General features: G+C 43.8%; 1 protein-coding gene across 19 annotated transcripts in view; it reads left to right on the forward strand.

Moving 5' to 3' along the window:
- The window catches only part of Epb41l3 (erythrocyte membrane protein band 4.1 like 3), a 125438-nt gene that overhangs the window by 23481 nt on the left and 79066 nt on the right, over positions 1 to 22891 (forward strand). The window contains exon 1 of one of the 19 annotated variants that reach the window (XM_055610133.1): positions 16490 to 16540. The exons of the other annotated variants lie outside the window; for them this stretch is intronic. The gene's annotated coding sequence lies outside the window, so the exon portion shown is untranslated. Of the gene's footprint in view, positions 1 to 16489; positions 16541 to 22891 lie in introns of those variants that run through there. 19 annotated transcript variants of the gene reach the window in all.

Genomic DNA, 22891 nt, shown 5'->3' on the forward strand with positions numbered 1-22891 from the left:
TTCTTTCTTTCTTTCTTTCTTTCTTTCTTTCTTTCTTTCTTTCTTTCCAGTTTCTCTAACTTCTCTTCCTCCCATTTCTCCTCTTCCTCCTCTTTTCCATCTCCTTCCGAATGAGTGTGTACTGTACACACATGTATGCTTAACCATGACCAGTACATTTCTTGGGATACCCTCCAAACTTTACATTCTTTCTTTTCTAATCTGAAACTGGGATTCTAGTAGGGCAAGAAGGGACTTTTCCATCTAAATACATGGATAGTCTTAAGTGCATATATAGGCCATTTCCAGAAAAAAAAATGCTTGAGTTGACAGTGACCCCAGCCTTCCTTCCTCACTCTTTTATCTCCTTGTAACTCCTTCAAATTTCTCTGACCGTGGAAGCCTTTCAACCTCTTAATTTAGTCAGACTTTCAGAACTTCGGCTGGGGTAGTGTCTCAACCATGTTGAGTGCCTCATATGTTCCAGGAGTTACCTGAAATGTGATGGCAGCAATGAGTGGAGGAGACACAATGCCATTGCTGTCTTATGGCATCGAGCTTTCCTGTCCCGCAGCTGGCTCCCAGAATGCTTTCCCATGGGTCTGCACGATTCTACTAAACACTGTTCACATTTGTTCTAGATATGACTTCAGGGGGAAACCTTTGAAGAGTAACTTGTAAAATGGTTGTCAGGAGCCCCTAACTCTGCTTTCACCGGCAGCTTACCTGAGGCTTCACTTTCTGGAGCTTGTTATCCACAGGCATTGGTGATCCAAAAATGTTAAATGAAATTTCCAGAAGTACAGAACTGTAAGTTTTGAACAGTGTTCTCTATTCTAAGTTTTGCCTCACCTGGCTCTGTCCCACCTGAGATGACAGTCATCCTTTTGTCCATTGAATTCGAGGAGTGTCTAGTTCCTTCCGTTTCTCACTCAGAGGACATGGCAGCTGTCAGGCTGACACTCATGCTATAGCAGCTTTTGCATTAAAATAATTCTGTTTTACTCATGCATTACCCAAAGTATATAGGTCCTAACACTAATACTTCACATTTACCAAAGTGAAGCTGTAAAGTATCATTCAAGTGAAGATCTGAATAATTTCTACTTAGAAAAGGAAATAATTCTGGTGCTGAAGCTCTAAGACCTACTGTATAGGGAAAGAAATCCCTGCTTGCATTGCTGTCTTCCCTCACGCTGCCAAAGGTATGGCCACAGTCCTTGCTAAGCTCTGTATGGTTGGAATATACAATGTCCCAACCAGCTCATGTGCTGAATGTGTCACCCCCAGCTGGTGGCACTTTCTTGTGAGGTTCTAGAAACTCTAGGAGGCAAGGCCTTCCTGGAGAGAGTAGAGGGCAGAGAGTATGCCTTTCAATGTTTGGCCTGGTCCCTGGTGCTTCTCTCTCTGTCTGTGTTAGCACGAGGTGAGCAGTCTCGGCCACATCATACCACTGCCCTCAGCTCGACTGCATGATCCCACTGCCGTGAGGCTGTTACCATGTCTTACCATGGGTCCAGTCCAGTGGGTTTAAGGATCATGGGCTGACATGTGTGACGTGTGTGCCGAACTAAATCATTTCTTATTTTAAACTGCTCTGTTGGAATCTGTTTGTTTGCTTGTTTTTCGAGACAAGGTTTCTCTGTGTAGCCTTGGCCGTCCTGGACTCACTCTGTAGACCAGGCTGGCCTCAAACTCACAGAGATCCGACTGCCTCTGCTCCTCTTGAGTGCTGGATTACAGGCAAGCACCACCAAATTCTGTTAGGGCTTTTGTTACAGACTTGTAAGATCTGACAAACTCAATTGCCTGATTAATTAAGGGAAAAGTGTTAAGAGACTCAGCCCTTCTCATGTGAGTGTGTGTATACGTGTGTGTAGGGGGGGTGTGTGCCTGTGTGTGTGTATGTGTGTGTGTGTGGGGGGTGCCTTTATGTACAGGAAACAGAAACAACATTTACTATAAACCATGGGATACAATATTGTTCTGTATTACCTGAGATTTTAAGCATTTGCTGGGCGGCATGAAACATTTCCCTAAACTGATTTTACTCTTCCTATAAAAATGGGATTTTGGATCTTGGCAGCCATTTTATAATATTCACTTTGGAACATTTTAACTGGCAAACTGGGGGCTTCCCGTGCTCTAATTGTGATTGTCTCTATCAGCGTATTTCGCATGTTAACTGGCAGCTGTCAGTTCTCTCCACTAATAGAAACGTGCACCAGGGTAAACGTATCTATTCTGGTAGTCAAAACAATTTTTTTTCATCTTGTTGTTTCACGTTGGCTAATCCCCAGATGAACTTAACATTTCTCAATTCCTAGCAGCCAGCATTTGGAACCACAGAGTCTCCCCACTGCTGTGGGAAGGCTGCACATTCAGAATCAAATGTTCTTAGTTGAAAGGCAAGTGGGAGATTGGGAATATTTCCCAAATTTCTAGTACAGATGTTTTTAAAGATTTGTGTGTGTATGTGTGTGTGTGTGTGTGTGTGTGTGTGTGTGTGTGTGTAAAAAATGTTTTTAGGAGCAAATTCACTGAGGAACAACTGATGATGGCAGGGACTGGCAGGTGTGTGCATTTCTCTCTTTTATCTGTGGCATCCTGCCCAAGAAGTCCCCGCAGTGGCCAGCAGAAGGTAGGAATAAGAGTGCACTTCCTCTGACTGGCTTGTGCCCCCCCCAGAGGTCTGCTGTAAAGGCCTGGTGCCCAGACTGCTGTTGTACAGAGCGGGTGGGAACTTTAGGACATTAGTTCTCAACCTGCAGGTCGAGACCCCCCTGGGGCGGGTGCTGCATATCAGATATTTACAATATAATTCCTAACAGCAGCAAAATTGCGGTTACACAGTAACAGTGAAAATGATTTTTATGGTTGGGGTCACCACGGCATAAGGAACTGTGTTAAGGGGTCAAGGCTAACAACTGCGTTAGGAGGTCCAACCTCTTTTGAGCTCATCATGTCTCTGTAGGTGTGGCCTAAAGAAAGTGGGACACACCCCTTCCCACTTTCTGTTCCCGGGGAGCAGTGCATTTCTGCTGCTGTGTCCTGGACCTTCAAAGCTGGTTTCCCTGATCTAGATGGGAACCTCCAAATCCAAGCCAAAATTGACCTTTTTATCTCCATAGATGATCTCCTTGGGTGTTTGATATGGTCACTGAAGACTACCAAAATACCAGCTCCTCTTTGATGAGGTCTGACATTTCCCACAACATAAACAGAGCCATAGTTTTGATTGCCTCATCCTTTGGGGCTTAAGAACCTAACAGCTCAGTGAGTTTCCAGTGGTGGACAGGTGTCACCTTCCTGAGAGGAGCGCCTGTGCTAGGCACCAAGAGCAGGTTTCAGGAGGACCTTCTCTGAATGGTGGCTTCAGCCTGATCCTCAGACCACAGACAGCTGTGGTGCCAAGAACTCAGGCTCATGTAACAGCATCTTACTGTCTGACTCTGTACCCCTTATTGGCAATTAGAATACTGGCAGGAGCTTTTGGTTTGGTTTGGTTTTGTTGGTGTTGGGGAATTGAACCCAACCCCAGTGAGCTCTGTCACTACTCCAGCAGATTTCGTAGTCAGGGCAACAGAAGGCAAAGATGACAGTGGGCCCCAGCCTGCTTTCTGGTTGCACTGGGTCTGTGAGTCCCTCTGTGTGGTGGTGGTGGTCGGGGGGGGGGGGGATCTGCCTTGAGCATTTGTTTCCTAGGACACTCAGGTGGAATGACCATTGTGGTGGATTGGCTAAGTTGTGTCTTATAGTGTCCTTATGTTTCACTTGAAAGACTTACTCTAAACTAAATCTTGCCTCTTTCCCGTGTATGTGACTTACAACTATCTTGAAATCATGTGATACCTTTTCTGGTATTGTGAACCTGAAAGATTTAGAAATCTGGTGAGATTTTGGCCTGACCCTGCTGAGTTCCTTCTTGTGGTGTCATTTTAGTTAGTTCTGATGGTGCCTGAGAAGGGGAATTACGTAAATCAAGAGGCTGTAACCTCTACGGCCCTGATGCTGCCTGCAAGTTCAAAGTAGGAGTTTCTGGTATTTCATCGCGCTTCCCCTTTTCTTGTGCTTAGTCTCGATTCCTTTCCCCTGTGTCGAAACAGACCTTACTTGTTGAACATACTCATTCATAGCAAACGGCTACAGAATTCACATTCTCCGTGGGCCCAGATTTTTTGTTCTGTTGTTCTTGTGGAGCTCCTGTCCCCTCCAGGTCTTTCTATCTCCCCCTTCTTCCATAAGATTCCCTGCACTCTGCCCAAAGTTTGGCTATGAGTCTCAGCATCTGCTTTGAAACCCTGCTGGTAGAGTCTTTCAGAGGCCCTTTGTGGTAGGCTCCTGTCCTGTTCCCTGTTTTCTCCCTCTTCTGATGTCCATCCCATTTGCCTTTCTGAATTAAGATTGGGCATCTTACCCAGGGTCCTCCTTCTTGATGAGCTTCTTTAGGTGTACAGATTTTAGTATAATTATCCTATACTATATGATAAGTGAGTATATACTTTGTGTGTCTCTCTGCTTCTAGGATACCTCACTCAGGATGGTCTTTTCTAGTTACCACCACTTCTCTGCAAATTCCATGATTTCCTTGTTTTTAATTGCTGAGTAGTATTCCATTGCATAAATATACCACAATTTCTGCATCCATTCCTCACAAGGACCATTCATGGAGATAACCTAGAACCCCTGCACAGATGTAGCCCATCTACAGCATCCAAGAGGGTTCCCTAGTAAGGGGAACAGGGACTGTCTCTGACATGAACTCAGTGGCTGGCTCTTTGATCACTTCCCCCTGAGGGAGGAGAAGCCTTACCAGGCTACAGAGGAAGACAATGCAGACAGTCCTGATGAGACTTGATAGACTAGGGTCAGGTGGAAGGGGAGGAGGACCTCCCCTATCAGTGGACTGGAGGAGGAGGAGAACAGAAGAAGAGGGAAGGAGGGTGAGATTGGGAAGGGATGAGGGAGGGGGCTACAGATGGGATACAAAGTAAATAAACTGTAATTAATAAAAAAATAAATAATTTTTTAAAAAAAGAATTCACATTTTCTATCCAAGCTGAACCCCAAGTAGCGTGATTCCAGCAATAAAGGATTTTTGTGGGGAATGCTGTAAAGCAGAGACCTCTCTGTGCCACCCTGCAGTGTCCATGGCAGCAGCTGGCAAGTCTAATTATAGTGTGGGAAGCCCCTTAGGAATTACAGAAAGTGTTAGCAAAAGGCCTAAAGTAAATGACAGCTGTTTGCCGTGGGCACCAGGGAGCCAGAGTCCATGTAGAATAAAAATAACATGTCCTGTCCAGCATTTGCTGGCTTTAGACACTTGCAAAAATCACTCTGCTTATGGCTGGTAATAATAGATTGATGGCCAGTTACTGAAAGTGTCGGCTCCAGAGGTCTGGGAGCAAGGGAACACATGCTTATCTTTTATACTTCTGAACTGTGCAGTGAATGCTTTGGCTTACCTGATACATGTTAACTTAAAGATAGCTGAGAAAATTAAACATTACACACATGTTATTTGGAATATCAGAATATTGTGGGTGCTGCTGTACCCTGCCTGCACTAGTGAATTTGTCTTGTTTGTTTATTTATTTATTTATTTATTTATTTATTTATTTATTTATTTTAAATAAAAACTCAAGCACAAAGACGACCAACAAAGTGATAATGATTCCTACGAAGGAATGCATCCCCAAGTCTTAACAGAAGACTTTCATGGGAAATTCTCTTAGAACCATATTGTTTCGGTTGTCATTAATGTTTAGGCCTTTTGACAAATACAAAACAGATTTGTAGGTTAGTGGTATGCCATGCAAATAAGCCTAGGTTCTCATCTAATCACTTTGGATACAAAAGCAACCGTTGTGCTGAAGAACAAGCCCTCATACTGTGTATAAATGGAGGAAGAAAGTGTCATGAATGTCCTGGTATGGAGCCTATGCTTCTCCTGTTTGTGTAATGTAGCTTCAGGTTTGGTTATAGTTTCAAATTGCTCAGAAACAGTACAAGAGCATCCGATATCATGTGGTATCAGTGTCACATACAAACATGTATTAGCATAGAATCCAGGGAAGATGAGCCTTACACCATGAACAAGTATTGCCAGATGTTTGGGCATTCTGTTTCAGTTAAGATGGGGCTGGAAATTGGAAGAATTGTTCCATACTGAAGTGATCACTGCATGGGGGCTGATGTCATCTCCGTTGCCTCTGAGGGTTGTAATTTAATACACAGGACATGCTGGGAGAAATACTTGTTTTCTTTCCCTTTTGCAACATTATAATTATGCTTCTGCTTCTGTACTGACATGAATGACAAGCTTGTTACTTTTTTAATGGATTTAAACTTAAAGTTTAAAAATGCTACTCTAACGCGTCTGGAAAGGGGTTCATGAGCTCCTGCCCCTAACTGAGAAGCAATGAACAGTTGATGATCTGGCAGGGAGTTCTTTGAAAGGTTTGGCTGCTGGTAGGGGAACCACATCCAGGGATGCCCCACCCGGGAGCATATAGGCAACACGAATTGGAATCTATGAGTTGTTTCTTTTTGAAAAGAAACAAGGTTGCAGGGTGTGGTGGCATACGCCTATGATTCCAGCCCTCTGGGAGGCAGAGGCAGATGGGTCCCTGTGAGTTTGAGGCCAGCCTGGTCTACAAAGTGAGTCCAGGGCAACTAGGGCTAAAGAGAGAAACCCTGTCTTGGAAAAAAGAAAAATAAAGAAACAAGGGTTTTGGGAGGAGTTATGGATAGATATGATCAGGATACATTGCATAACATTTTGAACGATTTTTTAAAAATTGGAAAAATGCTTCATTCTATTTTATTGTCAGATTATGGACTTGATTTTTGTATGTATTGGGTTTAGAACATTATTCATAAATAGTAAATATTATCTCATACCTAGATAATATGTGCTTTTGATTTTTAAAGACTATATTGTCTACATCCTCAAAAACAGATGGTTCTTGTCTGATTTAGTGAATATGACTAATATCCCTATTTATCAATCCAAGGTACCGGGAAATTAATTTCTTACTCTAGGTCAGGCAGCTTATTGCAAAGGGAGTTGATCTCCAGTACTTTGACCATAGGGTTCAGACTTCTGTTCTACCCTACCAAGTCTTTCCCAGGAGTACAATAATAGGCTCCTAACATCATGGAAGAGAAAAACAGGAGAAAAGGTTGTTCATTTTCCTGCCTACTACCTTCTCTGCACTGTGCATTTTCTTTTTTTCCAGGTACTTCAGTCAACACAGATACAGCCAGCTTTATCTTTCTCTGTTTGTCAAATGCATGGCCTTCTTCTCCAGTACAGCCCCGTAGAGCAGTCAGTCAATCTGTCAGTCACCACAACCAAAAGCTGTGGTGCCCACCACATCTCTACAAAGGTCTTTTTAAAAAACAATGATTTGTTTCTCACTTGGGCTCTGTAGGCATCAGGGCCTATAAGTGGCTTTTAGTTATTGTGATAATGGGAGTGGGGTGGGGGGAAAGCAGGAGCCAGGATGACTAGTAAATGTGGTCCTGCATGAAAAGAGGAGAAAGAGAAATGCCTGGGGAAGACACTGAGGTTTTCTGTCTTGGTTTCCTTAAAGAGAGGTGGAATGCACTGCCCTTTGGATTGACAAACACCCATTTTAATGTTTTCCTCATTCCACAACCGCCTGTGGTTTCTAGACTCTCTTTATTACTGTCTCTGGAGTGGGTTTAGCCTTTTCATGAGTGGGACCTACCCACGGAAAGTGTGTGAAAATGGGGGGTAAAGAGGTTTCTCCCAATCCTGCTTCTCCTGCCCTACAGAAACCTGTTCTTTACTAGTCTTCCTTCCATTTTTCTCTTTTTACCAGTGTTCTGTGTCTTAAATGCCAACCAGGCCATGCTGCCCACAGATGTGCCATTAACACAATCATTGAGTCTGCCTGGGTCCCCAGCACTGATTTTTATAATGAAGTTAAGTAGCACATATTTAGCCATGTGATGTTAATGCCTTTCCTGAAATGAAAAAAAAAAAAAAAGAAGGAAAGGAAACTTATTTGTCAGCTCTGAACCCTTCCTCTAAAATCAAGGGTGTGATACCAACTTTCTCTGATTTTCTTATTAGAAACATCTGTAGCATAGTGGGACTCTGTGTTCTACCAGCACAGGCAATTTGTAACCAGAGTCTGGATAGGAGGTTACTTTATTTTAATAATTGCAGTATATAACATACCCAGCGATTACAAAGAAAAAAAAATAGGGCAAATTGAAAATGAAACATCAGAGTCTTGTGTGTTTAGGATACAGCATCTAGTATGAGTCCCCAGGATTCATAGAGAGAATTCCAAAATCCACAAATGTGCAGCTCCCTCAGGTGAAATGATAAGCTGTTTTTTGTTTGTTTGTTTGTTTGTTTGTTTAATAACCTGTGCACATTCTCCAGATTCTGTGAAAATCACCTATAGATGCCTATAACACTCCCTCTCGGCAGACACTGGCCTGAAGTACTGTGAAAGAGAAGGTGACATGAAGAGAGACCTTCCCCCACAGCTGCTTTGCGGGAGCTGAAGTCAGAGTATAAGCATATGCAGGTCTTGGGCCAGCTGACTTACTTTCTGATCTTTTGGGATTCCTTTGAAATTAGTGTGAATATAGAGTACTAAACCATGAAATAGGAAGATCAATGTCTTCAGTCCTGCTTAAAATTTCCCCGCCAGCTTTCTTCTCACCCCGTTGGCTTGTGTTCATTAGACCTTCATGCTTGAAGGACATTGCCTCCGATGGCCCTACCTTCGAGGCACTCACTGGGGCTTGTGAGGAATGAACTCAGTCTATTCATCTGCAGTGTACCCTTCCATTGCAAGGCAAGAAAGTCTCACCTCGGAGGTCATGAGGGTCTGGTTGGCATCAGATGACAGCCTGAAGTCTCCTTGGCCAGGATTCAGGCTTAACTTGATTTCAGAGATCTGCAAGGAAATCATAAAGTATTCTTTTAGGCAAATGTAAAGCCATTTAGATTATTTAAGAGATGTTTGTTAACATTATACCAGTGTCTAATTAGTGCGTGCGTGCGTGCGTGTGTGCGTGCGTGAATAGGGCTGGAACTCAGTAGTCTTGTGCCTATCAAACACACGTTCTACGATTGAGCCCCTCCCCAGCCTGCAAATCACTGCTTTAATTACTTTCTAAGGCATTTTGCTGGTGAGATCTTGAAGCTAGACCTTGACAGCTAGGTTGACCTTATATCCTTCCCTGATAAGCAAATGGTGTTTGCAGTCCCTCGGAGGCATCTTTGTTCTCATAGTTGAGCAAAGTGAGTGGGCGTTTAGTGTTTGCTGTCCGCCTACCTAGTCTGCGTGCTGTTGCCATCCTTGCTTGTGGGCCATCAATAGCTCTGATTCTTACTGCGTTTCTGCCTTATGTAAAAAGCAGAGACACAGTAATGCAGAATGCAAGAGTGCGTCCAAAAGACAGAAAGCAAAGGATGGCTTTTCAGAAACTTTGGAACAAATAAGATACTTCAGTGGACTGAATACCTTCTGCAGGTATTTGGACTACATTAATATGAAAATAGACCTGCAATAGATTTTTTGCATTTCTTCTCCAGCAACAGGGAGAGGGCACAGCTAGAGAAGTAGCAAGCTTTTTTGTTGCTGTTGGATGTTGATGCCTCTGGAAAGCTAAATGAAGAGGGCAGCACATTTACTGTGTAGATAAGACGTAGTCCCTGGTATTTAGAATTTTTGTAGTTGTAGCCCTGATTTGTGGGTTTATTTCTGTTGTCTTCCTAGCTAATCAGGGAATCCTTGCACTCATCCCAGCCTTGAGTGAACTTGATGATCCTTGCACTCATGCCAGCCTTCATGGAACTCTTGGCCCTATCTCTCTTCTGATAAGCTCCTGGGGTAAGATAATTATCTCCCAAGCCATGTAAACAGGACACTGGAGACAAGGAGTACTCAAAACAAATAGATGCTGCTGTTCCTGTCCTGACAGGATGGTACTGAGGGTTCAGTCTGTGTCATAACTGGGTTCTTATTAATTATGATCATATCAGCACATGTGACGTCACAGCCTAGAGAGCTCTGAAGAGTGGATGGTATTCCATTAGGATTCATTATTTGAGTTTAACAAGATGTTAAACTACTGGCATCAATTCTGGCCAGGTGATGGTCACAGGAGACGTTCTCCTGATCTAAAAGCAATGCCAGCCATTCGATGGGTGCGCTGGAGCACATCAGACACTGCTCCGCAGGCACTCACTCACCAGGTTAAGACAGTTTGTCTATATTTTACAATTGCTAAAAATTGATTTTTAGAGATCTAGTGCAACAAACTCCCACAGCTGGCAAGAGACAGAGAGAAACTTTGAGCGTAGTTTGTTAGGTGTGGTCACTGTGGAGGACAAAGGGAGCTGACACAGATCTGCAAAGGGACGGATGACGGTTGTCTTTGGCATTTCAGTGTTCGCCTTTGGCTCTGCGGCAGAGATGGGTGAATCACAGAGGCTCAGCGGCCAGCCTGGCTGAAATGGCAAACTACAGGTTCACCGGGAGACCTTGTCTTAGGGAATAAAGTAAGAAACGCTTGAGAAAGGCATCTTGAAAGCAACCTCTGAGTAACCACAGAGTCAGTCTTCCCTTTCTCTCTCACACACACACATACATATACATACACACACTCATACACACAGGAACATATATATATATATATATATATATATATATATATATATATATATATTCACACGTTCATATGTATTGTAAATATATAAAGCAATAAATATAATTTTGACTATTTGTATCTACTAAGAAACATTTTGCTAATTTTTTTGATAGTGTCAAAAAAAACCCAAAACAAAACAACCCATCCTCACATTGAATAGATAAGAAATATTGTACTCTGGAGCCAAATATGAGTAACCCTGGCCTATGAACAGCGAGTTAGGTTACTGCAAATTTTATGTCCCAGTGTTTTAACAGTTTTACAAAGCTTTTATAGTAAAAGATAATCATAAACCAGAACATTTCGAAGACATCGGTGGACCCATCAGATGGGTTATGAGAAGAGACCTCTGATATGGGTCTTTTGTTTTGTTTTGTTTGTTTTTCAAGACAAGGTTTCTCTCTGTAGCCTTGGCTGCCCTGGACTTGCTTTGTAGACTTTGAACTCACAGAGATCTCCCTGCCTCTGCCTCCCTGAGTACTGGGATTACAGGCGTGTGCTACCGCGCCCTGTTCTGATACACTATCTGAGGACAGTCTCAGCTTTGGGACGGATGGAAGCTGGTGGTCTGTCAAACTAATACATCCTGAAGATTTCACGTGATAGTCACAGAGATGTTAGCCAGGCACAGGTGGGCAATTAGCAGCTATGGAAGAAGCTAGAGAAAGTTCAAGATGATTTGTCCCTAGGACTTGGGCCTGCAGCATTCCTGCCTCTCACAGTTGCGGAGTTCTGTCAGACAGCCTTTGCAGAAAAAGAAGTGTAAGCTGTGGCTTTCAGGGGAAACTTTCAGCTCATCCCTCCCCCCCCCATTTACGAAAGTAGTGATTTAAGGAAATCAGAGAAATGATTGACAGAATGGGATGGTCACTCTTGAGCCTTTTTGGCTGATGACTGAAGACCCCATGTCCTCAGAGCCTGCAGCATCTCTCTCATCAGTCCCACTTTTCCTGGAACAGCATTGGACGCTTCCAGAAGCAAGCACATCCTCACTACTGTGTTCAGACCCCCCCCCCCCCCCCAGGATGGTTGCTGGAAGAATCAGCTCAGGGTCTCATGGGCCGCATATAAAGCTTTTGCCTACACAAACTTGCCTTTCTGTTAACATTTCAAGTGGGCAAGATGAAAGATTTAAACCGATTTCCCTATGAAAAATATGGTGATTAAAAAGATTATCATCACATGAAGGGGAGCACATTTTGCTACGATAAAACATTAAACAAAAAACTGAAGAACCCATAAGAATTCTTGAGATGAGCTGTATGTCAGCTTTTCAATTTTCCTTCAAATGTGTTTTCAGCCGTAAGGTTTTGAGTTCTCATTGATCTGGGGATAGGTGGATTTGAAAATTGAAAGAGCTGTTTATTGGCTTAGTTGCCCATTGAAGAGAAATAATATGAACCGAATATCACACCCTGTGGCTGTTCAATCATTTTCCCAGTATATTGTGTGAGAAAACCAGTCCCTATAATCAGGATAGCAGCAGGAAGCTTCAATCACAATACACTGGCTTTCAAGCTGAGTTCCCTCCAAGGCGGGAAGAAGATCGGAGCTGGGCTCCTTCCCCAAAGTGCTCCTGACCACCCACTTTCAGGTGCAAATTGGGAGCCTGATCAGTGGTGTTGACCTGAAATGAGCAGTCCTGGAGGAAGGAATCTTCTCACGAGAATTCCCAGGGAAGTCAATGAGATGCTGTTTGCAAGCACCTCCTTTGTATGCCAGTGATATCCCCATAAGAACTCTGTATAGTCTCCATCCATTCTGGCTGGCAGGAAGATTATTAGATGATACATTACAGCCAAAACAGAATAATTAAATAGCTGGCCCCAGACTTGTTTTGAAGATTGAAAAACTCAATTGTCTGTTTGACCTTGGAAGTATAGAGCAGTCCAACGTGTCGGAATATTTCCCCATTTCCTCTCTCCGTACGAGCCACGATAGATGCCGTTGTGAATTAATAAGTTGTGTTAGGCATCAGAGGCGCCATACTGTAGAACGTGGGGAAAGACTAAACTGTATTCATTTGGCTTTGGGATGCTGTAGGCAGCCCGGAAATGTGAAGGCTGAAGGGTAACTGATCCAATGGAGCATATTGTGCGGGGAAGGAGCTGAGTGACGATAATCTGTATTCATTACGGCTCAGCTCAGTAGGCCACAGGACAGCCAAGGGCTCGGGGTCAGCCTGACCTAAATCTGATTTTCCAAGACATCTTTAGATTTGTCATTTAGGCAGCGTGTAAGCTAATGGAGGCACTATGTCCAGCCGTCAGTTCATTTGAATACTTAATGACCACCCCCCTGCATGACTTTCAGAAGAATTAAGTAGAAAAAGTGATAGATGTCTGGAATTGTTGTGGACATTTAGCTTTTTTCTATGTCTTTATTGATTTGACCTAACGTCATGCATGATGTACAGGTCATCAGGACTTCCTGCCCAGAGATAGGACGTTTGTGGTCAGCTTGTCCGTCTGAGTTCCTGGCTGCCCTTTGCTTTGCTTTCTTTCTTTTGTTTCTAATTATCACGTCCTGACTGAGACCAGTTTTGGGGGTGTGCATGCAGCTTTCTATTAGGAGCTAACTGCGGAGCTCAAAGCCTTGGGACTTGCAAGGGGCCTGCAGACAGTATGCAGGCTGGCTCCTTCCTTGCTCAACCTCTTGTTTGAATGAACAGGGCTCCAGCAGGGCTCTGTGCTGGTGTGTTCATGAAACAAGGGAAGCAGAGACTGCTCACGTATGTACTCAGCAGCAGGCTCTGCTTGCTTGCAAAATTTTCCTGGACGGAAGGGAAGTAGACTTGTGGGTTACTGGAGGTAGCCATCTGCTTTGCCCTGTTTGTCCTCAGCATTGTGGGATGAGACAGCATTGACTCACCAGGGTCATGACTTCACGGTGTCATGACCACTGGTCCTTAGATAGAAGGGAATATGCGGACCCCCCACCCCCACGGAGGTGCATAACTTGGACTTCTTCGTCATAACCTTCTCCCTGTCCTTAAACCTAGTGATCAGGTGAGTGAGAGGCCTGGACAGAAGAGGAAGAGCTCTTACTGTTGAAATGGGAAATGGGGGAGGGGCGTGTTGACAACAGGGCCTGTTGTCATTTATTTCTTCTCTGCGCCTCACACCATATTTCTCACAGATGCAATGTCAGCTGCTGTGTGATAGAAAAACGTGCTCCTGAATTAGGTGCCAAACTTTATCTTTTGGCTAATAAGTTCTTCCCAAATCGTGTTGGCCAAGAGTGCAGGGAAACGTGCTGTCTCTGTCTTTTGCCTCTTAAAGGGAACGCCTGGGAGTTTTGAGCAGTGGGGTTGGACATAGATAACTGGAGAATCCCTCCTCTGAGCTCTTATCTTTTAATTCTCGAGTTTGTAACTGAGTAAGATTTGACCTTGTGAACCTAGAAGCTTGGGCCCACTGTAATGAAGACCAGGGGTGGTGAGGGTCTAGGAACAGGTGTTGCCAGTCCTGTTTTCTTGAGAAGCAACTGTGATTATATGTTGTTTAAAGGACAACCTGTGACAGAATCCTGAAGGTTCCCCCTTAGTTAGAGGCCTCTCTCTATGAAGGAAGAAGGTATGGTTTTGTGGTTTCACACCTGTAGTTAGAGTGAGTACTAGGGAAAATAATCTTTAAGATAAAATCTAATTTCACCAAATGTCTGATGTTTGAGTTGTAAAATAAAAGGATCAGGTAGCCTTTTGGCTGGATGGAATTACAGATGATCACATGATCCAGTAAGTTAGGTAAGTTGTCCAGTTCTGCAATAACAATAGACCAAGTGGAGACTTCATGATTTACCCCGTGTACAACTTGAGCAGAGCGCTGTGCTGTCGGGGGCAGAAGGTTAGCTTCCACTGAGGACTGTTCTCACTGTACAGTGTCACAAACACTTTCATGTGACCTGTGCGAATTGTACACGGGCATGCCCGTTCCACGGCTGCCACAGTAAGCTTGGAAGAGCATATATCTCCTTTGTGACCAAATGCCCTTCCTTTCACAGACACAACCCACTGGGAAGTAGCAATAATGTCACAGGAGGCTTTGAGGAGCTTACCAGCAGCCGACTCCTGAGGAGCCAGTGTCCTCTAGTCTTCCTTTTAGGGAACCAATTGGCTGTCTTTAGTTTAGAGGCAGTTTTTGTTTAAAGACTAGTTGAGAAGGAAATCCCTGAATGTTTAAGTTATCATGTGTACACATATATACATAATGATAGTTTTGTTCTCACAGAGAGTGGTTTACAGTGAACAGAAAATGGAACAGTTGCTTTCCTTAGTTTATTCACTGGCTCTTTCCAGGATTTAATTCACCATGAACACTTTGCCATTCTATAGCTCGTTGCATTCTGAAATTTCTCTTTTGATTTAATGAATTCTTCATAAAGTCTCCAGAATGCTGTTAACCAGTTGCCTTTGGGTAGGGGAAATGAAGTCATTGTCAGTTCTGAGCTCCACTTCCATGCTAGGGAATGCTAATGAATTGCTGGGAGCACAGCTATCAGGAAGCAGAACCCAAGCATTTGTGTTACCTTCTAAAAATACAGATTTTTTTTTTTTGGCACTTCCTAATCCCAGGAACAACTCCTTAAGTATTTCTGTTGTATACTGAACACTGCATTGAAACAAAAAAACATAGATGGACTGTAGTACGCCCATGCCCGGTGATGGTTGTGAGGAGCTTGCTCTAAGTGTAGTTCAGAGCAAGACCTAATTGGCGTGTCCACAATTTAGAAAATTAAAGCCACTGAGAGCACCAGAGAGATTATTGCGTGTATCTGATAGAAACTGGAAAGAGTAGCTGTTCAGGCTCTCAGGGGCACTGTCAGGCAGACTCCTGTTAATCTCGTGGAGACCAGGATTCTGTCAGATTAAGTGAGCATTAGATACAGGTGCTGTTTATCTTCTGGTGAATCCTCAGCTGAAGTCTGGAGGTACACCACAGACCTACATGAGAATGTTTTACTTTTGTGGGAGGCTGGAGCCGTCAACCAAAGCCACAGGAACACATCTGTTAGAGATGAGAGCCAGCCTGAGGACTGTAAGGATTACTCATGGGATTGGCTAATGATGTCCCAAGTTGGAAGTGATGGAGGAACCTCTGAGGCAGGAAGATGTGATACCTGTGATGCCTGATGGTTGGTGGGCCCCTGCCTTCCTGCCTGTCGCAGAGTGAAATATTGTCACCCCTAGGGACCATGGTGGTCATGAGACAGTGTCTGTAAGACATCAGGCATGGTGACTGGCCTCTCCCGTGCTCCCTAGCCCTGCGCAGCTCCTGTCACTTGGATCATTACCATTGCCCTTAATCTGGTTTCTCTTGGCTAATACTCGTCTTTCCATTCAAGAAGCCAAAGAGGCTCCGTGAGAGCTTCCACAAGACTCTCCTTACCCACTTCAAGTGTTGCTTGACGTTTATGAGAGAATCCAGCCTTGTGTGTGCTGCCGCTCTCTCTCTCTCCTCTGCTGCTCCTTTCCTATGCCCCCCTCTTCCCAGCTGCTCTGGACTTGTTTTGTAACTGGACCACAGCAAGCTCTTTTCCCTTATGAGGCCTGAGCCCCAGTGCGCGTTGTCTCAATCCCGCCCCCATCAACACGTAGCAGATTATTCTTGATATTTGAATGCTGCCTAAATGCCCCTCCTGAATAAAGCCATGCCTAAAGTAGCCACTGTCTACTTGAATTGGCCGACTTGAAACCATCCACCTCTTGTAGACTGAACACATTTTCCCTTTCTCCTTCAGATAGAAGGCGGACTCCGTCAGAGAGAACTCATGCAGCTTTATCCGATGTGTCCCCAGGCATCAGAACAACTGCTCTGGGAATGTTCATGGAAGGAATGTATTCATACATGGAGCAGGGGTGAGGCCAGTGTTTATCGCCTTAACTGATCCACCTGCAAGCTCAGAGCAAAGCAGGTGGATTGATCAGCGAGGCTGTACGTATTCTTCTTTGAAGCTACACTCTAGGATGTTCAGCCTCGCCTCCCAGACCTCTCTGGTACAGTGGTCCTTGCTTGGAGACCTCAGTGCTTTTGGTAGAATACACAGATGCAAAGGTCCTAGGAAAAAATTTTCTTTTGACTGGCCACTTTCCCCATAGCCTTGATTCCAGAGAGTTCTGCCCAGGAGCTTATCTCTTCCATCAGTCGGGTTCCTGAAGTCTGCGAAAGCTCCCCTGTGGCCCAAATCCTCCTTTCTCAAGAAGGAAAGTCTATGGCATCTATTTTGTTCAAATTTATTTGGGAGACTCCAAATGTATTTGGAAACAAGCAGGGGAAGATTCACTGTATTTTAGAGAGCAGGAATTTTGGGTTTTAGTATCTGGCATCAGTTAGATTTAGAAATATAAATAATAGGTAGACAAGTGACCATTATGCTTATATAGTTATCATATCAATATGTTTTAAAATATGTACGTATATATTAAATGTATATTCCAAACTATTTAGAAATTTTTCTGCTCACCCATAGATCTAAAAGCAGCATACAGAAAATGAGCCAGTTTTCTAATCTATTAGGTGTAAGTCTGTCTTTTAGCTTTCCCCCATTGTCTGAGTAGTGTATTATTTCAGTGAGCTGAATAAACCTTAGTGGGTTCCAGTAGCTAACCAAGCTTCAGCCGACCTGGGCAGTGGAATGAGGTTGGCTTTCTTAGCAACCAGGATGTTAACAATTGCCTGTCCTGGGAAGCACGTGCCTTGGACCTGGTCAGAAGGGTCAGTTGGTGTCGTCTGACCTCCCTTAACCTAACAAAGTTCCTTCAACTTGAAGCTATTAACTACCACAGCGTTTCTTGGTAAACCTAGAATTTTGGAGTTTTAGAACAGAAAGTAAAACCAAATTCTGTTGAGGTCACAGAGCACATGGCATGGGTGGGTCCAGGTATAACAGAGCTCTCCTGACCTCTTTGCATCCTCCTACTCCACCACCATGCCCCATGTCATGGTACTTCCTGGATGCTTTTCACCCCCAGTTTCTCTTCAATCTTTCTGAAGTAGACGTTGACATTAATGGCATTTAGTGTTTAAAATTAGTAAGTTAATTAGGGACTGAAGATGCGTGTGTTTCTCTCAAGTGTGTGCTGTTTCGCGTGGAAACCCTTCCCGCCTCCACAGAACTGTTGAAAGCCCCCTCTCGGGGCTGAGTTCTAGCCTGACACAGGGGTTGGTCTGCTGCGCAGGGTGTCCACTCAGTGAGTGTTCTTGAAAAACAGGACTGTACTCTTTATTCACTTTCTTATTTGGTCTTGCTAACTTTTTAACTCGCGGCACTGAACTGCAGATGCAATGTGGCTATACGGTCTCCCCCTTTTCAGATCTTAGCACCCGTCTTCCGTAAGTTTGCAATGGCCATAGTTACAGTGACTTTTGACTTAGAGCTTCTTCATAAAAATCCCGGGTTTCTGCTTCTTGCATCCTCTTTACATGTCAGTCGGCGCTGTCAGAGTTGAGATAGTAGCTTATTTATACTAAGTGTAGCCATATATGTGGATTTATCTGAATATGTGTATATGTAAATATGTATGTGCACGCGCACACCGCATCAGGATTGCCTCTGCCATTGGCAATAAGCAGTAGCTCAGCTCTACAGTGTTAACATTTTTGAAGGCAGTTGAGCAGGCCTGCATGTGGCTGTTGCGCATTCTCAGGGGTAACTAGCCCACTGTCACCCATCATGTGGTTTGATCTGCTTTTTACCTGAGTGGTGAGAGGGTCCAGCTGGCCCCTTTGAACCCAGTAGTCCTCATGGCTGCCAAAGTGCTCGTCATGTAGCAAGTGAAGTCTTGGGATGAGAACATAAAACCTTACACAACTGACCTTGCTTACTTCCCTCTTCCCTGCTTCACGGCTCCTCCCTCAGCTCTTGTCCTACCCACAGACCCGTCATGTTATACAAGTAAATGTCTGATCTTCATTGTTGGTCTGCATTTACCTGACTGGTAGTCTCTGCCTTTGACTTCATCTTGTCTGCCTTCTATTATTTCTTTAAACAAAACTCAATAGGCACTGTGTGGTCTGGGGGACAGTGTGAGGAAGGAGGAAGGGGGTGTGGTGAACCCTGTCTGAACAGCGGGACCAGTGGAAGCCACTGTCTGAAGTGGGTGAGACGGAAATGGAACAGACTGGGGATTGAATGGTGGCAGAGCCACCCCTTGGATAAAGTAATCAAAGGTCTGGATGCCAAAATGGCCGGCCTTGGCCTCCCCTGAGATATCTAGGTAGAACAGGAAGAATGTCAGGTGTCTGTGTGAAACCCAGAGAGAAGCCACAGATGGAGCGATGTATATTTTGGAATTGTCTTTACATGTGAATTTGAAGTGGATAAGCTTTCCAAGAAAGGGAAGTGCCAGACAGACTTCTGCTTGGCTTGGAAGTGACGATGGGGAGAGGCAGCCGGAAACAGACTAGTCAAGAAGAGAGAAAAGTAAAAACCACAGTGTCACACACATGGGACATTTTAAGAATGGATGTCACCTAGGATTGGCTCCTGAAATGTCACTGGGAACCATTGTGTGTATTCTTGGATGATGTGGAGTATGTAAAGATTGAGCAAAGAGAGGGATGTTCTTCCCTGAGCCCTGGCTTTAAGAACAAGCGGAGAGAATTAGGACCGCCCTGGAAGGTAGAAGTGGGGGTTACTTAGCAGGGTAGGGTGTGAGACTATGAGTGTATTGTTTGATTTCTTGTGAGTAATTTCAGGCTTACTTTTTATTTTGGTGGTGGTGATTTGTTTGATACTGAGACATTTGTTAAAAAGTCAATGGGCAGTATCTCGCGGAAAGGCGTGGTCCCACTGCCTTCTCCTGTGCCAGCACTCGGTAGTTTTCAGCACACTGGTGGACAGTGCTGCATCGTCCTCTCCTTATGCTGATTACGGTTTACTGCAAGGGGAAGGCGGGAAGGAGAGAAGGCTACGCTGTACGTTACTGTTGAGAAAGCGTGGAACAGAAAAAGACCCAGATCAACAGTAACTGTGAAAACAAAGAGAAATGTTTTGATGTTGAGGCACAATGGCGAAGGAATACTGTGAACTTATTGGAATAACAAAGTTAGCAGTCCTGTCCTTGGTTGATTGGTTCTGGTTGCTATTTAAACAGCATTTGTTTGTCGGTTATATGGGCATATGTGGAAGGGAAGGGAATTGACTGTACTGATCTAGGCCAACAAGGTGGGTTTATTTGTGTGGTGTGTGTGTGTGTGTGTGAGAGAGAGAGAGAGAGAGAGAGAGAGGACTTTATGTCCTTTTATATAGGTGGAATTGGATATTGATTCTAGTGAGAGACCAGCATTAAGAAGCATTACACTTTTAAAGGTTTGTTACTTTGCTGTCTCTCACAGCCTTGAAAGTTCTATTTTATGAAAGGTCATCAGATTACAACAGTGATTTCATTCACTCTATTATCTGTGTAGGGCTGGACACAGTAGCATGCCTAAGAAAGATCTGACGGCACCATACACGTTTATTTTGAGGTATGAAGTTCTGTGGTTCATGTAATATACGATATGCATGGTGTTATGGGATATTCATATGTAAAACAATAATGGTGGGTTATTTTTTATTTAAATAGCTTATAGCCAGCTGTTGAACTCTACTTGTTTTTCACTTTTTTTTTTTTTCTGGTTTCTATCGCTGTGAGAAAACACCATGTCCAAAAGCAGCTTGGAGGGGAGAGGACTTATTTCAATTTTCACTTCCACATCACAGTTCACCATCAAAGGGAGTTGGAGCAGGGACTTAAACAGCTCAGGAGCCTGGGAGGCAGATGCTGATGCAGAGGAGTGCTGTTTACTGGCCTGTTCCTAATGGCTTGCTCAGCCTGCTTTTTAAACCACTCAGGACCATCTGCCCAAAGTGGCACCACTCGCGATGAGCCGGTCCCTTCCCACATTAATCATTAATCAAGAAAACACACCATAGGTTTGCCTTCAAACTGATCTGGTGGGGGCTTTTTCTCATTAGAGATTCCCTGTTCCCAAATGACTCTGTCTGGTCTGTGTCACGTCCACATAAAAACTAGCCAGCACACTGGCTCTCTACCCTGGAGGCGAGTCTTAGGATTAAAGACAACGCAAGAACTAAATGCATAGCGAGAACTAAAACATTGACATCAACACTGGAATACTCCCTTAAATTTCCCCGTACATTTCACGATGAGTGGGTTTAGGGACCGACTAGTTATGTTTAGAGAGATTCCTGTTTCGGTGCAGAGTTAAGAATTTCTGCGTTTGTACCTTGCGTGTGTGTAGAGGTCAGGGGTCAACTTTAGGCTGCTCTGTCTTTCTACCTTTGTTCTGACACGGGTCTCTCTCTGAGCCTGGGACTCACTGACTGAGCTAGGCTGACTGGCCAGTGAGCTCCAGGGATCTGCCTGTCTGTGGCCACCCAGCACTGAGACGCAACATGCCCTTCCACAGCTGACCTGGTACGTGTTGCTGGGATCCTAACCCAAGTCTTGTGCCTCCTTGCCCAGCAAGCATTTCATAGAGCTACAGCTGCAGTGTCCTCCGTATCTGGTAGCTTTTGAGCTACGTTTAAGCTACGTGGATATGAGAGATCTATGGTATAAATTCTCTTGTTAAAATGTTCCTGGGACAAAAGGTAGAAAAACGAACAAACAAAGACCATGGAAGGTACAGATTTGCTGAGTCCTGTGGGAAGGTCTGTGTGTCTCTTTCCCTCCCATGCTCCACCCCCAACTCTATCCCTGCCTAACATATCAGGGATGAAATGCATTCTTATGTCTCATTTAGGCATCTCAGAAAACTAAAACACATAAGTTATCCATGCAATGCCATACATGACACTTACCTGCTGACAGCCATTCCATAGAGATTACAGATAGAAACGTTTCTAGCCTGAAATGAGATTCTAGACTTTTAATTGTTCATAGTTTATCTTAGTGTGAGTATTTGTGTACATGTGTGTTTGCGCATGTATGTATGCATGCTACAGCACATGTGTAGAGGTGAGAAGACGACTTTGAGGAGTCTGTTCTTTCCTCTCTTTGGAAAGTGCCCTTACCTCCAAGGTTATCTTGCCTGTACTTAGTAACAATTCTGACATCCAATTATTAAGGTGTAGCTGTCATTTCCTAAACCACTCATAATAACACAACAAAAATCCTGAGTATGATAGCCATAAAACATAATAAAAAGGCCTTAATGTTACCCAAAATTATGTTGATAATATGAACATAACTTATATGTAAGAATTATCTTGATATGGGGAAAATAGAGCCTTATTTATGATACACCTTTCTCGTAGTTATGGTTTTCTATACTCATATTCAGTGACTGATGTTTTGTTTGGTGTTTATAAAGACTCTGTGAAATAGCTAAAGCTTTTCCTTTGATTCTTTGGGAAGGTTTTTGTTTATAAGGACAAATGCATTCGGGTGGTATTCCACTGGGTTGCATTTGTTGGCCTCATGTTTCTTATTGGGTAGTGGGGAACACAAATGTTTCAAATTTCCAAGATATGCGTGTGTGTGTGTGTGTGTGTGTGTGTGTGTGTGTGTGTGAGAGAGAGAGAGAGAGAGAGAGATTTGTACTCTTTGTGTAAATCTTTTCTTCATAGAGTCTTCATTTCAGAAACTTAACTAAGCTCTCATTACTTAATCATATGATAAAAGTCTGTATAAATTCTCTAGAGACTTCCCCAAAGGTCAAGATGTGTGAGGAAGAGGTGCTGTGCCTTTAAGTATGTATACCTAAGAATGAAAGAAGTTGCGTTTTGCAGGTAATTATTGCCGCGCCATGTTCTTGGGTGTATATCGCTGCTAAGGATATTGGGGCATAAATTTATATGGCTCTCACTCTGAAATATATAGATACAATTTCTAGAGGGCAGAGAATAGTTACAAAATTGGCTGATTACAGAGAGGAAACTGTGTGACCAAGGAGGGCTTCTCTGCCAATACCTGGAGAATGGGAAACTAACTAGAGTAACGCAAAACCTGTCTTCTATGTCTCTAAAACCCTGAAGACCGAAATGATTTAGATACTTGAAGAGAACCAACTCTGTGTTGGAGTGAATAAAAAGTGGCCATCAGGCAGGGAGATGAGTCCTGGACATAGATATTAGGCCATGGCAATTAGGAATTTAGATTTTTCTGTGTGTGCTGGGAAGGTGTTAAGGGGTTTTCACCACTGAGTCATAGAGGGAGACATGCTGGTCACCATGGAGAAAACTAGATGGGAGAAGAAGGTCC

Source organism: Psammomys obesus, unplaced genomic scaffold, assembly GCF_907164565.1.
Source record: "Psammomys obesus unplaced genomic scaffold, mPsaObe1.curated_primary_1811, whole genome shotgun sequence".
In the NCBI taxonomy this organism is placed as follows: Eukaryota; Metazoa; Chordata; class Mammalia; order Rodentia; family Muridae; genus Psammomys; species Psammomys obesus.